We start from the raw sequence: 16,161 nt of genomic DNA, 5'->3' as shown, positions 1-16,161 counted from the left end.
CGAATTTTAGACTTGCCAGCTTCCATAATCACATGAGCCAAAAAAAATCTCTCTATATATACACAGAGACAGACATAGGATGTAACTATATAGATAGGATACAATATGTAACAGGATATATCGATATATATCCTATCGGTTCTATTTCTCTGGGGAACCATGTCTAATACATCCCTTAAATTTGCTGACTGATTGTGAGACAGAACCTAACTCAGAACTGTGAAAAGGTGAAAACTTGTGCTTCTTAGAACTGAGGAGATAAGATCACTACAATGAATTTAACAATTACCAACATACTGAGGATTGCAAAGAAGAAACAGAGGATGCTGTGGGAGTGAGTGCAGAGAATGCCCACTCCACCAAAGGGGTGTCAGAAAGCTGGGTCAGCAGAAGCATGAAGCATGAGGAGGCATCGCCACCAGGAGAGGAGAGCGAAAAAGGAGGGATTGTGATAAACTGAAACCTGAATGTGCTGCCCACAGACTCAGTCCCGCCACTCAAAGCCATTACCAAGTCACACTGCCCACAGCCCAGCACCTGAACAAGCCCCACCAGCCTCTTCTTTGGGTCCTGGGAGAGCTGCCCTGGAGCAGAGCATTTCACCCCCAGGCTCAGGCCTCCAGCTTTCCCAAGAGCTGAGAGCCCACACCCTACTTGCACAATCCCAAAAGGGTTAATTCCCATCTCCCCACCTCCCCCACTGTGAGTAGTGGCAATCTTTCCTAATCATTTCCATTTCTATTCCTCTTTAATTCTCCCATTCCCCTCTTTGTTTTCATGACCTGTGGGAACTTGAACTCCAGCTGGAGGTAGAGTCTGCCTTTATACTTAGAGCAGATATTTAAGCAATTATCCTGTCACTGGGCCTAGCCTTGCCTCCTCCATATGGGTCGCTCCTAAGCAAGGCATTTGGTTTCTCCTTTGTTCCTGGTGCACTGAGTAAAATTGTTCCAGAAAGTCCCTGCCCCTGAGCAACAAGGCTGGGAAGACGGGGGTGAACTGAGCTGGGGACCCTCAATGCCAAAAAGCAGGCAGGGAATGGGAGCCATCAGCCCGTGTGGCTCTGCACCCTACCCCACCTCTTAGAGAGGCTGTCTGTCTCTTCCAGCAGAAGAGTCAATAAACGACTCATCTGCTCCTGGCCAGAGGCTTGGCTGGTAGGAAAGGACAGGAGTGTGAGGATGAGGTGAACTCTGCCTGCTGCCCAGCACTACAAGAGCACCAGCTTCCTGCTGGCACAGAAGTAGGAGTCAGCAACCAGGCACCCAAAAAAGATCTAAGCAGACCCCCACTGGGTTTACTGTGACTTGAAAGTACCCCCACACACAGAGAGAGAGAACTGGGGTGTCCACAGAGAACCTCTGGTGTTACTTTCCTATGGCTATTGGAACAAATTACCACCTGCCGGCTGGTTTAAAACAACAGAAATGTATTCTTTCACAGTCCCAGAGGCCATCAGTCCAAAATTAGTAACATGGGGCCCAAACTCCCTTCCGAGAGAGGAGGAGAGAATCCATTCTTCCAGATTCTGGCACCTGCAGGCATTCCTTGGCTTGTGACTACAGCACTCCAATCTCTGCCTCCAGAGTCACATCTTGTTCTCCTCTGTATGTGTGTCAAAACCCTGCCTTTTTTAATTTTATTATTTTTAATTTTATTTTTTAATTGGCTTACAATGGTTTTTAATTGGGTCACAAAATTGCTTTACAATTTGTGTCAGTTTATGTCATACAACAATGCAAATCAGTCAAAACAACACACACACAGATATATATATATCCCCTTCCTCTTGAGCCTTCTCTCTGCCTTTCTTATTAGGACACTTGTGATAGTATTTACACCCCCTCACCCACCTGCAGTATTCAGAATAACTTTCTAATCTCAAAATCCTTAATCACGTCTGCAAAGACATTGCCATATAAGATAATGGCAGGTTCCAAGAATTAGGACCTGATATCTTTAGAGGGTTGTTATTTAGCCTACAGCATTCTTATGTCTACTCTATCTCAGAGTAAGAGATGAAGAGATGGAGCCAAGAGGGATGGTGACATAGGCTTCTCTCCCACCCTAAATTCCTAGGTGTTGAGGGGAAACCAGGGTCTTAAGAGACCAGGAGCAGCTGTGGCCAGCTCATTCATAGCCACAGAGGTCAAAGAGAAAAGAGTGGGGTGGCTCGGCTTTAACGCACCACTGTTAAAATAATGGGTAGAATTAGGTCATAAAAGGAGGTCTGGGCTAAATTTGCTAATAATGTGGCTCTGAACAAGTTAACTGGATGTGTCTAATCCTCAATTCCCAAATCTATAAAATGGGCACAGTAATCCCTAACTTAGTGAAAAATTTTAAGGATCACATATGAGTATCCACCATGTACCAAGCATCATAGTCGGCCCTTTGCAAATATTTTCTTCTTTAACCCTTACAGAGATGTATAAATATTGCTATCCTCATTTTATAGATGAGTAAATGGAGACCCAGAGAAGTTACATAATATGCCCTAGATCACACAGCTTAAAGGCACTCATTGAGCCTTGTTCTGTTGTGAATATGTGTGCATGCTAAGTCCCTTCAGTCGTGTCTGACTAACCCTATGGACTGAAGAGCCCCCCAGGCTCCTCTGCCCATGGGATTCTCTAGGCAAGAGTACCGGAGTGGGATGCCATGCCAGATCTGACGCCAAATCATAAGGCAACCAGCACAAGGAGAAGTTAAGAAATAAGAACAAATTATTTTTGTTTGAAATAAGAACAAATAAAAAGAAAGTTAAGAAATAAGAACCAGTACAAATAAGAACACTGGTTCTTATCCCTGGCTGCACATTAGAGTCACCTGGGGAGGCTACACTACTTAGATACCCCAACCAACTGAATCAGCATCTCTGAGGGTTGGTCTGGGCATTTGATTAAAGCGTCCCAGATGATTAATGTGCAGCTTGGGCCAAGAACCACTCAGTTAAACAAACCCCTTCCCCTCCTTCAGCTGTGTGATGGCTGGCCTTCTTCCACTGCATACACCCCACTCCAGCCAGAGCACCTGCTCTGATTTCTAACTGCGCAACCTCGGCCCGCTCTTCTTAATGGTATTGACACCTGATCTAACAAGAAACAAAGACCTTCCTCGCTGAGCAAAGAATATCCTCAGTTATTCATTCATTCATCCATTCACTATAAATGAAAGCAAACTTCATGTTGCTTTCTTTCCAGCTTCTTTAGAACAGTACCTGGCATCTAGTAGGTATCTGATGAAAATCATTATTTTATTCAGTGTCTATTGTAATTCAGGCAATTATAAAGCTTTCCTTATTATTCACCCTGTAGGTATGTTTCTTCCCATCTTGCCTAATTTCTTCTCCCCACTGAGACAGGTCCTCTGATGACTAATGCCTCCATTCTGGGTATCTCCTGTGTGGGTCTGTCTCCTGCTTTCCCTATGGCCTCCCAAACGATACCTTCCCTCAAGAGACAGCCTCACTCTAATCCCTAGAATCTGTAAATGTTACCTTTGGGGGGGGAAATGTCTTTGCAGATAATGATTAAGAATTGTGAAATGAAGACATTATCCTAGATTATCTGAGTAGACCCTATGTGCCATAATAAGTGTCCTAAGAAAGAGGAGAGTGAAAAAGTTGGCTTAAAACTCAACATTCAGAAAACTAAGATCATAGCATCTGGTCCCATCACTTCATGGCAAATAGATGAGGAGACAGTGGAAACAGTGACAGACTTTATTTTGGGGGGCTCCAAAATCACTGCAGATGGTGAATGCAGCCATGAAATTAAAAGACTTGCTCCTTAGAAGAAAAGTTATGACCAACCTAGACAGCATATTAAAAAGCAGAGACATTACTGTGCCAACAAAGGTCTGTCTAGTCAAAGTTATGGTTTTTCCAGCAGTCATGTATGGATGTGAGAGTTGGACTATAAAGAAAGCTGAGCACTGAAGAATTGATGCTTTTGAACTGTGGTGCTGGGGAAGACTCTTGAGAGTCCCTTGGACTACAAGGAGATCCAACCAGTCCATCCTAAAGGAAATCAGACCTGAGTATTCATTGGAACGACTGATGCTGAAGCTCTAATATTTTGGCCACCTGATGCAAAGAACTGACTCACTGGAAAAGGCCCTGAAGCTGGGAAAGATCAAAGGCAGGAGGAGAAGGGGATGACAGAGGATCAGATAGTTGGATGGCATCACCAACTCGATTGTCATGAGTTTGGGTATACTCCGGGAGTTGGCGATGGACAGGGAGACCTGGCATGCTGCAGTCCATGGGGTCGCAAAGAGTTGGACACGACTGAGCAACAGAACTGACCTGAAGAAAGAGGCAGAAGAAAGAAAAGAAGAAAGCAATGTGACCATGGAGGCAGAGACGAGAACAACATGGTCACTAACCGAGGAATACCTGTAACCAGCCACCAGTTGCTGGAAGAGGCAAGGAGAAGTTTTATCCCTAAAAGCCCTCAATGGAAGCATGAGACTACTGACTACTTGATTTTGACCCACAGACAGTGATTTCAGACTTCCAACCTCCAGAACTGTAAGAGAAGATTCTATTTGGTAGTCTGTTACTACAGCCAGAGGAAACTAACATATCGCTTATCCTGACCTGGCTCTGACCACACAGTGTCTGGCTCCAATACCTGGTCCTTCCCATGCCACAGTTACTGTCTGCCTTATCACTCCAGAGGGGCTTTTAACCCTCCTGCTCACTCCAGAGAGCCAGGGCCCGGCATTCCCTTGCCAGGTCAAATAGACACAATGCCAGACACCAAGTTCAAAGTCTCCAGGACAAGACCCTGAGAGAAAAGAAATGGAACACGAGCCCTATCCTAAGAGACCATCAGAATCCCATCCACAGATAGCCCAGCAGGATAGCTCATGTACTGGGAATGCCAAGACTCCAGTCTTGCAGAAAAGGAACAAGCTCGGAAACTTAAGTAAAATGTCGGAACCACACCCTTCCTTCCACTTCTGCAGCCTCTCCATTTAATCCATCCCTACAAAGGATCATGGCCCTTCCATCACCATTAGTGACAGGCCCTCACATTTATACAGCACTTAGTGCTTTTGCAAAAATGTCTACATCCATCACTTCATCTGAGATACACCCTGTGAAGTAGACGAGCGTGTAACTGTCCTATATTACAGGCAACGTTTGAGGGCTGAACTGGGGTCCAAACCTTTTGGAAATTAATCTAAAAATTAATCTAACACAACAGCAGGTCTCATGACCCTGAATCCAGCACTCTACCCATTTCACTTTACCTCAAGCCTTGTGGCTTACACACTCAGAGATGCAAGCACAGAAGGGCCAACATATCAGTTTTCCCAAACAACAGCTCACCCAACAGCTCACGTACTTCATGTAAAGAAACTCATTGAATCCTCACAACAGACCTATGAAGCAGGAAAATTGTCCCGCGTTCAGCACTTGTATATGGAGGAGGAAGAATTTGAACCTAGGCTATTTAGCCCCAGATTCCACATTCTTAACCCAAAAGGAATTAATGTAGTACTGCAAGAACTTTTCCTTAGAGCTGGAATGCTACAAGAGTATATAAAATACTGATGATGTTCTAACCACTCTTCAAAATGAAGAACCAGAGGCAAAATGAACTTAATTAGCCCTTTAGAATGAATGTGATAGTGCTTTGAAATTCCTATTGGAAACTCTTTCCACCATATGTGTCCCTCTGTAATATGGTCATCATTAGGCACACATGTTTGGGGGGTGTGGGGGTGTGTGTGTGTGCGTGTGCTCATGTGGACTAAGATGAGTGGCAGACCCGCCAGATGGTTCACCAGAAATCTTACATCAGGGCTCTCCCAGTGCCCCTGTTCCATCAAAGGGACTTTGAGTTTGGAGTCTGAGTAAATTAACAACATCCCTGTTCTTTATTTGTCTCCCTCTGACTGTGATAAATAACCCTGGGGAATCCTTCCTATTTCTGGGGTGAGAGAAAAATGAAACATTCCTGCCTACATTTCACACCAGTATGGAAAGTAGGGTATTTATTGCAAGCTAGCTGTATTCTAGCATTATAGTACATGTTTTCAATCTCCCCAAAGTAGCAAACATGTTCACTGTCATCATTCCAAAGCCTTTCTGGTTACCTTGACCAGGTAGGGCATGATGCCAGCATTATGTAGGCAGAACTAAGCCTTCCCCCTAAAAACTGACAGTCTAACCCACTGGTCTCATGCATACAGACTACAGATCAAGAATGATGCTGAGAGATGGCTTGGGAATGTCTTCCAGTCTAATCTTTTTTATCAAATAGATATGAAACCTGAGGTCCAGAGATGGGAAATGATTTGTCCAGGATTACACAGCAACATAATAACAGTGCCTGCTTGTATTGGCAGACTAGAAAATTTGGACAAACCTTCATGAAGAGAACAACCAGAAAATCTGGGCAATATATAAAAAGTATCTGAAACTGGAGATGTTTTAAGACAGGTTAGAATCACAGGACCTAGTCCAAAAATAAAAGAAAACCCTCAGTCTGGCATTTGAGGTTACTTCTACCCAGACTCCAGGGTCTGAGCCAACTCCAGGATACATGGCTGAGAAGTATGAAACTTAACAGACCTCTGATGGACTGTCTTGCACAGAGGGAAAAAAAAGTTCAGGACCCACCAAGACAGAGGAACTAGCAAATCCTTAAGCTTGGGACTGGGACACAAAAGGGACACAACCTTATCCTAAATGTAAGGTTGAATCAAAAATCAACCAGTCCTCCCAGGGACCAGGAGCCATGTTTGACCCAACCACACTGATTAGATTAAGGTGATCTTGGATTTTCAAGGGCATAGCTTCCAGTGAGGAATAAATTAAATCCTCTCTAGAGTAAGATACCATTATGCTAAGCCTCAAATTAACCCTAATTTTTTTTTCCATATGCAATACCTGGTATTCAATCAAAAACAACCAAACTTATAGTAGGACCCAGAAAATAGTTATCAGACACAGGCTTTAAAATAGCTATGCTTACTTAATATAGTCAAAAAATTTAAAGCCAAAATGGACAGTTTTAACAATCAACTGAAAACTACTTTAAAAATATGGAAATTATGACACTAAAAAATATACTACTAAAAACTATAATAATTACAAGTTTTAAATAAATGGAAGGTTATAACAACAGATTAAATGCAACTGAGAAGTTAATTGGTGAACTACAAAGTAAGTCAAAAGATGTCCAGAACAAAGCACTGAAAGACAAAAGGATGGAAAATAGAGAAAAGAGTGTACAATAAATCAAGACTTATTACATGAGAAAAAAAGGTCTAAGTAATATAACTCCTGTCATAGAAGGAGAAGAGAAAGAGAATGGAGGAAGAGCAATATTTAAAAGCATTTTCCAAAACTGCTGAAATACACAAAGAGGCATAAATTCAAGAAGCACTTACTATGACTATTAAGCAGGATATAATATGATTTTAATATCTGCTTATCAGAAAATAAAAGGTGATTAACAAAAAAAGAAGGATCTTTAAATTAAACCAAGAAAAATTACATAAGCAACAATAGAACTCATGAATCTGACTTCCCATCAGAGGCAGCACAAGCCTGACAATAATGTTAATAATATCTTACAAGTGCTAAGAAAATACCTGCCATACTAAAAGCCTACACTCAGGTAAAATATCCTTGAAATATAGTAAAATCAATATATTTTTCACAATAACAGAGAATTTTTCAGTAGACTTTAACTAATAGAAATGTCTATACATTGGAAAATGATTCCATTGTGAAAGCTTAAAGATGCAGGAAGACATGAAGAGTAATAGGAACAGCAAATATGTAAGTTAAATAAATACTTGCTATACAAAATAGAAACAATTTTTATAAGATTTTAAATATCTGTAAATTAAAATTCATAATAATAAATAAAAGTTGAAAGAGGAAAAATATACAGTATTCTAAGGTCTTTTCTTTAACTAGAAAGTGATGAACATTCTTATTTTATACTTGTTATGTCAAGCATGTTTGTATAAATTTCTTGAGTAACTACTATAGTTATCACCAAAAATATAACTATAATAAAAAACATAGCAAGCTAATAGAAAATGAAAATAATAAAAAAAGTCAATTCAAAAGAAAGGAGAGAGCATGGAATACTATAGGTAAGATAAATATAAAACAAATATAAGAGTGTATATTTAAACCCAAATATATCCATAAATACTTTAAAAGGAAAATGCATAAGATGTTCTGATTAAAAGAGGAAGACTATTAGGATAAAAACCCAAAAATATTGTCTACATGACACTCATTGAATATGATCATACAAAAAGGTTGAAAAGAAAAGATGGGGGAAAAAAACTATGCAAATACTAACCAAAATAAAGCTTGTATAGCTAAATTATTAATATCAAAGAAGAATTTATTGCAAAAATCATTCATTGAGATAAAGAGGAATATCTCACAATGATAAACATATTCAATTAACCAGGAATGTATATCATTTCAAATTGATACACATAGATATTAATATAGCCAGTTACACTGAACTAGGTTCAAAGTGATGAAAAAAGAATGCCCCTGGCATCATAGGATCATCTTAAATGAAGACAAGTAAAGGAAGAAGGTGAAGAAAGCTGAAAAGGACATGAGCTGAGTCACAGAGATAGAGAGGAAAGAGATGGAGAGAGACTATAAAATAGAGCTGGATATGAAAGGGAAAATCTAGGAAAAAATGAGAGAAAGGAGAAGCAACCAAAAAACCAAGAGAAAACAACTGAAAGTAAGGTGGAAAATGTTTTGAGAGAAAAAGTATGGAGTCAAAGAAATTCCACAAAGGAAATGTATCTTCTTCAAGGCAACTCAGCTTTTTACGACGGGACCAGAGCTTCCTGTGGCACATAGTGACACCTCCCATTAGACTCCTGCCTTCATTAATTTTAAATGTCAAACTCAGTAGTAAAAGGGAGCAGTCATGACCATGACCCACCCTTCTGGCTTCAGAGCTTACATACAAATATGGTGCTCTCCATGCTGCAAGAGCAAAAACAATCACTCATTTCTTGTCTTGTAAAAGCCAGTAAGTCACAGATCACCTAACCATGGCCTACCCCAGCCAAACTGCCAGGAGCCCAGTGCTGCTTGCAGTCCTATCCAAACCAGAGAGGACTAAAGCCGAGCAGAATTCAACTAAACCCTGAACTCTGTTTTTGAACCCATTTTCTTCTCTCTCCACAATGGGAGTTGACTCCTGGGTGAACACAATCAGGAAGTTTGTTCAGTAGCAAATGTATATTTGCTGTCCTCTATCCACACTGAATGCTTTGCCCTGCTTTGTTGTGCTTTAGTAACAATTTTGAAAATACTGATGGCCAAGATCTTCAGCTGTAAGAACTCTATTTAGCCCATTGACATAGTGTTTGCAAAAATTAGGGGATCTTGGAGGAGTAATTCATTATTCTACCAACAATGATGATATTACAGTGAGCAAACCAGACATCACCCTACCTTAATAGAGCTTACATCCTAGAGAAGAGAACATAAAGAGTTGAATAAGAAAAATACAACTTGTGATAAGAGATGGGACAAAGAATAACTAGAGGGAAGAGATCCATTTCCAGAAAGTGTAGTCAGGAAAGGTTTTCCTTAGGAGGTGACATTTTGATGAAGCATAAACCATGAAAGATCTTCACGACCCAGATAATCACGATGGTGTGATCACTCACCTAGAGCCAGACATCCTGGAATGTGAAGTCAAATGGGCCTTAGAAAGCATCACTACGAACAAAGCTAGTGGAGGTGATGGAATTCCAGTTGAGCTATTTCAAATCCTCAAAGGTGATGCTGTAAAAGTGCTGCACTCGATATGCCAGCAAATTTGGAAAACTCAGCAGTGGCCACAGGACTGGAAAAGGTCAGTTTTCATTCCAATCCCAAAGAAGAGAAATGCCAAAGAATGCTCAAACTACCGCACAATTGCACTCATCTCATATGCTAGTAAAGTAATGCTCAAAATTCTCCAAGCCAGACTTCAGCAATACGTGAACCGTGAACTTCCAGATGTTCAAGCTGGTTTTAGAAAAGGCAGAGGAACCAGACATCAAATTGACAATATCTGCTGGATCATCAAAAAAGCAAGAGAGTTCCAGAAAAACATCTATTTCTGCTTTATTGACTATGCCAAAGCCTTTGACTGTGTAGATCACAATAAACTGTGGAAAATTCTGAAAGAGATGGGAATACCAGACCATCTGACCAGTCTCTTGAGAAACCTTTATGCAGGTCAGGAAGCAACAGTTAGAACTGGACATGGAACAACAGACTGCTTCCAAATAGGAAAAGGAGTATGTCAAGGCTTTATATTGTCACCCTGCTTATTTAACTTATATGCAGAGTACATCATGAGAAACGCTGGGCTCGAAGAAACACAAGCTGGAATCAAGATTGCTGGGAGAAATATCAATAACCTCAGATATACAGATGACACCACCCTTATGGCAGAAAGTGAAGAAGAACTAGAGCCTCTTGATAAAAGTGAAAGAGAAGAGTGAAAAAGTTGGCTTAAAGCTCAACGTTCAGAAAACTAAGATCATGGCATCTGGTCCCATCACTTCATGGGAAATAGATGAGGAAACAGTGGAAACAGTGTCAGACTTTATTTTTGGGGGCTCCAAAATCACTGCTGATGGTGATTGCAGCCATGAAATTAAAAGACGCTTACCCCTTGGAAGAAAGGTTATGGCCAACCAAGATAGCATATTTAAAAGCAGAGACATTACTTTGCCAACAAAAGTCTGTCTAGTCAAGGCTATGGTTTTTCCAGTGGTCATGTATGGATGTGAGAGTTGGATGGTGAAGAAAGCTGAGCGCCACAGAATTGATGCTTTTGAACTGTGGTGTTGGAGAAGACTCTTGAGAGTCCCTTGGACTGCAAGGAGATCTAACCAGTCCATCCTAAAGGAGATCAATCCTGGGTGTTCATTGGAAGGACTGATGTTGAAGCTGAAACTCCAATACTTTGGCCACCTCATGCGAAGAGTTGACTCATTGGAAAAGACCCTAATGCTGGGTAGGATTGGGGGCAGGAGGAGAAGGGGACGACAGAGGGTGAGATGGTTGGATGGCATCACCAACTCGATGGACATGGGTTTGGGTAGACTCCGGGAGTTGGTGATGGACAGAGAGGCCTGGCCTGCTGCAATTCATGGGGTCGCAAAGAGTCGGACACGAGTGAGCGACTGAACTGAACTGAACTGAACTGAACTGAAACTAAGAAAGAAACCAGCCATATTGCAGCCAAAGAAAACTTTTAAGAAGAAGAAAATGCATGACAGAAGTCTGAGAGGAGAAAGGACTTCTTGGTATGTTTAAATACTAAGAGCCAAGTCCAGGGGTAGGTGGCGCTTGGTGGTGGAGCAATAGGAGGGGCATTTAGGATGGAGATCATGCAGACGCTATAGGTCAGGAGTTTGGTTTTAATCCTGCCAGCCATGGAAAGCCTCCCAAAGGTTTTAAGTAGAAGAATGATTTGATCCATTAAGCGACTAACAAATGATACAGCCCTCAAGGGCAGCTGTAGGAGGAAGTCTATGAAACTCAGAGGGGAACTACTGACACCTAAACCAGTAGGTAAGCAAAGCCCAAGAATGTCTCTGCCCTGAGCCTCCAAAAGCCCAGGCTTCTATTCTCTGAACAATAGACAGGTTCATAGACATAGAAATATGTTCATAGACATATGTTAATAGACATAGACATGGAACAACAGACTGGTTCCAAATTGGGAAAGGAGTATGTCAAGGCTGTATATTGTCACCCTGCTTACTTAACTTATATGCAGAGCACATCATGAGAAATGCCAGGCTGTATGAAGCACAAGCTGGAATCAAGATTGCCAGGAGAAATATCAATAACCTCAGATATGCAGATGACACCACCCTTATGGCAGAAAGTGAAGAACTAAAGAGTCTCTTGATGAAAGTGAAAGAGGAGAGTGAAAAAGATGGCTTAAAACTTAACATTCAGAAAACTAAGATCATGGCATCTGATCCCATCACTTCATGGCAAATAGATGGGGAAACAATGGAAACAGTGAGAGACTTTATTTTCTTGGGCTCCAAAATCACTGCAGATGGTGAATGCAGCCATGAAATTAAAAGACGCTTGCTTCTTGGAAGAAAAGTTATGACCAACCTAGACAGCATATTAAAAAGCAGAGACATTATTTTGCCAACAAAGGTCCATGTATTCGAAGCTATGGTTTTTCCAGTAGTCATGTATAGAGGTAAGAGTTGGACTATAAAGAAAGCTGAGTGCTGAAGAATGGATGCTTTTGAACTATGGTGTTGGAGAAGACTCTCAAGAGTCTCTTGTACTGCAAGGAGATCAAACCAGTTCATCCTAAAGGAAATCAACCCTGAATATTCATTGGAAGCACTGATGCTGAAGCTGAAACTCCAATACTTTGGCCACTGGGTGCAAAGAACTGACTCATTGGAAAAGACCCTGATGCTGGGAAAGATTGAGGGCAGGAGGAGAAGATGATGACAAAGAATGAGATGATTGGATGGCATCACCGACGTGATGGACATGAGTTTGAGTAATCTCTGGGAGATGGTAAAGGACAGGGAAACCTGGAGTGCTACAGTCCATAGAGTCTCAAAGAGTAAGATATGACTTGGCAACTGAACAACAACAACAAGGATAAGTCAGTTAGCCTACGAGAACCAAACACAAGCCAAACTGGAAGAGAGAGACAGGAGATTTCACTGTTGAGATCTTGACCAATATTTCTCCGAGTGTAGCCCATGACTCACTTGCATTAGAATCTCTTAAAAGACCCATTAAAAATGCAGATTGCTTGTCTCACCCAATCCAGACCTCCTGAATCAGAATGTGTCTTTGAGTTTGGGAGGGACTTTCTATGGCAAATGCATTCCTGCCTAATTATTAGCATGATATAACGTAAAGGTAGATAAACACTATCAGTTATATGCTGTGATTTTCTAGAATCCCCAGAGAGTACTGAGCACTCCTCTTAATGAGTCACAATTTTAATATACAAAAGTATAAATATTTGAATCCAGATATATATTTTGTTAAGAAATATAAGTAGCTTAAATATATTTTTGTTGTTTCTTAACAACCTCATTGAGATTTAGCTGATATACCATAACCTCTACATGTTTAAAGTGTGTAAATTTTGACATATACACTCTGAAACCATCATTAAATCAAGATACTCATGCCACTTGAGAATCCCAAACTCCTACCTCTCTCCACTTTCACCTCATTCACAGGTAACCACTTATCAGCTTTCTATTACTATAGTTTAGCTCGCATTTTCCATAACTTTTTATAAATGGAATCATATATCCTCTTTTTTTCATCTGGCTTCTTTCACTCAGAATAATTACTCTGATATTTGTCCACATTGTAGGTATCAATAGTTTATTTTTAATCCTGAGTAATGGTTCATTTTATGGATATACCACATTTTTTAATCCATTCAACTGTTCATGGACATTTGAGTTGTTGAAATTTTTGGCAACTACAAAACAGAGAGCTATGAATAGTCTTAGACACGTTTTTTCATGAACATATGCTTTCTTTTTTTTTTTTGGATAAATACCTAGAAGTAGAATGGATGGATCATCTGGTAGATGTATGTTTAACTTTTAAGAAACTGGCAAACTGTTTTCAAAACTGTTTCATCATTTTACATTTCCATCGGCACTATATGAGGGTTCTAGTTGCTACATATCCTGCCAACACTCAATATGATCAGTAACTTTTATTTTAGACACTCTTTTAGATGTACAATAGTATCTCATTGTGATTTTAATTTGCATTTCCTTTATAACTAACAATGTTGACTAATAAGCATGGACTTAATTGGTCATCAATATATACTTTTTTGGTAAAGTGTCTACTTAAATCTTTTACCCAAAGGGAGAAGGATTATTTTCTTATAAATGAATGTTGAGATTCTTTAAATGCTCTGGATACAAGTCCATCAGATGTGTGATTTACAAATATTTTCTCTCTATCTGTAATTTGTCTTTTCATTATCTTGAGTGACTTTTGAAGAGCAGAAGTTCTTAATTTTGATTAAATTTGATTTGTCAATTTTTTTTCTTTTATGAATCATGCTTTTGATCCATATGTTAATGAACATACAAGAAATCTCTGTCTAACCCTAGGTCAAAAGGTGTCTTGTATGCTTCTTCCAGGTTTTCTTTTAAGGCTTTATTTAGGTCTATGACCCATTTGGAGCTAATTTTTGTATATAGTGTGGGCTGAAGTTCCTTTTGTCTTTCTGTTTTTTCATGTGGATATACAATTGTCCCAGCATTGTTAACTGAAAAGAATATTCCCTTACCACTATGCTCTCTTTATATCTAACAATAAATTTCAGCCTTTGAAATCAATTGACATGTATGTCTGCTTGTCAACTCTATTCTGTTCCAATGACCTACCTGTTTATCTTTATGCCAGTTCCACACTATCTTTATTATTGTACCTTCACAATAAATCTTCCAACACTGTTCGCTTTCAAAATTTTATTAGGTACTTCAGGTTGGTTGCATTTCCATATGCATATAAGAATCAGCCTTGTCAATTTCTACCCTCCAAAAAAATATCCACTGGGATTTTCATGGGACTTACAGATAGAACACTGCAAGAGCATCTTAGCAATATTGAATCTCTTTATCCATGAGCATGGTTTCTCCAGTTATTTGTGTCCTCCTTAATTTCTTTCTTAATTCCTCTTAGCCTTGTCTTGTAGATTTTGGAGTATGGTTCTTGCACAATTTTTATCATATGTGTCCACAGTATTTCATAGTTCTAATGCTATTATAAATGTTTTACTTCAATTTCTGATGGTTTGTTGCTAGCATATAGAATGTAATTGAATTATGTATATTGATCTTTTATCCTGCAGCTTCCTTAAATTCATTTATTAGTTCTAGTAACTTTATGGAATTTTTCTACATAGACAACAATACTATGCACAAACATACTTTTACTTCTTTTCTTATTTGAAAGTCTTTTTTCCTTTTTCTTGCCATATTGTACAGCCTAGACCCTCCAAAAATGCTAAAATAGAAGAATGGACATCCTTGTCTTGTTCTTAAGCTTAGGGAAAAGCATTCAGTCTGTTAGCATTAAATAAGATGTTAGCTGTAGATTTTTTACAGATGCCCATTACTGTCAGGAAGTTTACTTATATTCTTGGTTTACTGGGTACTTATATCAGAAATGGAATTGAACTTTGTCAAAACATTTTGGGTTTGTTCTGCTTTGCATCTACTGAGATGACCATATCATTTTTAAATTTTTATATTTAAATTGTTAAACTGGTGAATTCAATAGCTTAACTTTCAAATGTTAATTCAACACTGCATTCCTAAAATAAGCACCGCTTGGTCATTATGCATTATCTTTTTATACATGATTGGATTTGATTGCTAACATTTTGGTAAAAATTTTGTGTCTTATGATCATGAAACCACTGGTCTGAAATTTATTTTCTTGTAATATCTTTGTCTGGTTATGGTATCACTGTCGTACTATCTCATAGACTGAGTTGAAGAATATTTTCTTCTCTTCAATTTTCTGTAAAAGTTTATATAGAATCATTATTATTTTTCCCTTAAATGTTCAGTAGAATTTCTTCATGAAGCCCCATGGCCCTGGGGTTTCTCTGTGAGGTTTTAAATGATAAAGTCAATATTTTATATAGGATTATTAAGGTTACCTATTTCTTCTTGGCTCAGATGGTAAAGAATCTGCCTACAATGCTGGAGACTCAGGTGCAATCCTTGGTTCAGGAAGATCCCTTGGAGAAGGGAATGGCTACCCATTCTAATATTCTTGCCTAGAGAATTCCACGTACAGAGGACCCAGGCAAGGTACAGTTCATGGGGTTGCAAAGAATCAAAAACAACTGATCAAATAACACACACTATTTCTTCTTGAATAAGCTTTGGTAGTTTATATCTTTTAACAAATTTGTCCATTTAATGTAACTTGCAGAATATACTGGCATAAAATTCTCCTTTATTACCCCTTAAATATCTTCAAAAACAATAATGATATTATCTCTCTCATTCCTGATACTGGTTACTTTTATCTTCTCTTTTCTCTAACCAGTCTTACTATAGATTTATCAAATTATTTTGACCTTCTCAAAGAAT

The sequence above is a fragment of the Giraffa tippelskirchi genome, chromosome 4 (genome assembly GCF_054371585.1).
Source record: "Giraffa tippelskirchi isolate mGirTip1 chromosome 4, T2T-mGirTip1v1.2.pri, whole genome shotgun sequence".
Taxonomy (NCBI): Eukaryota; Metazoa; Chordata; class Mammalia; order Artiodactyla; family Giraffidae; genus Giraffa; species Giraffa tippelskirchi.
This window is presented reverse-complemented; position numbering follows the sequence as displayed.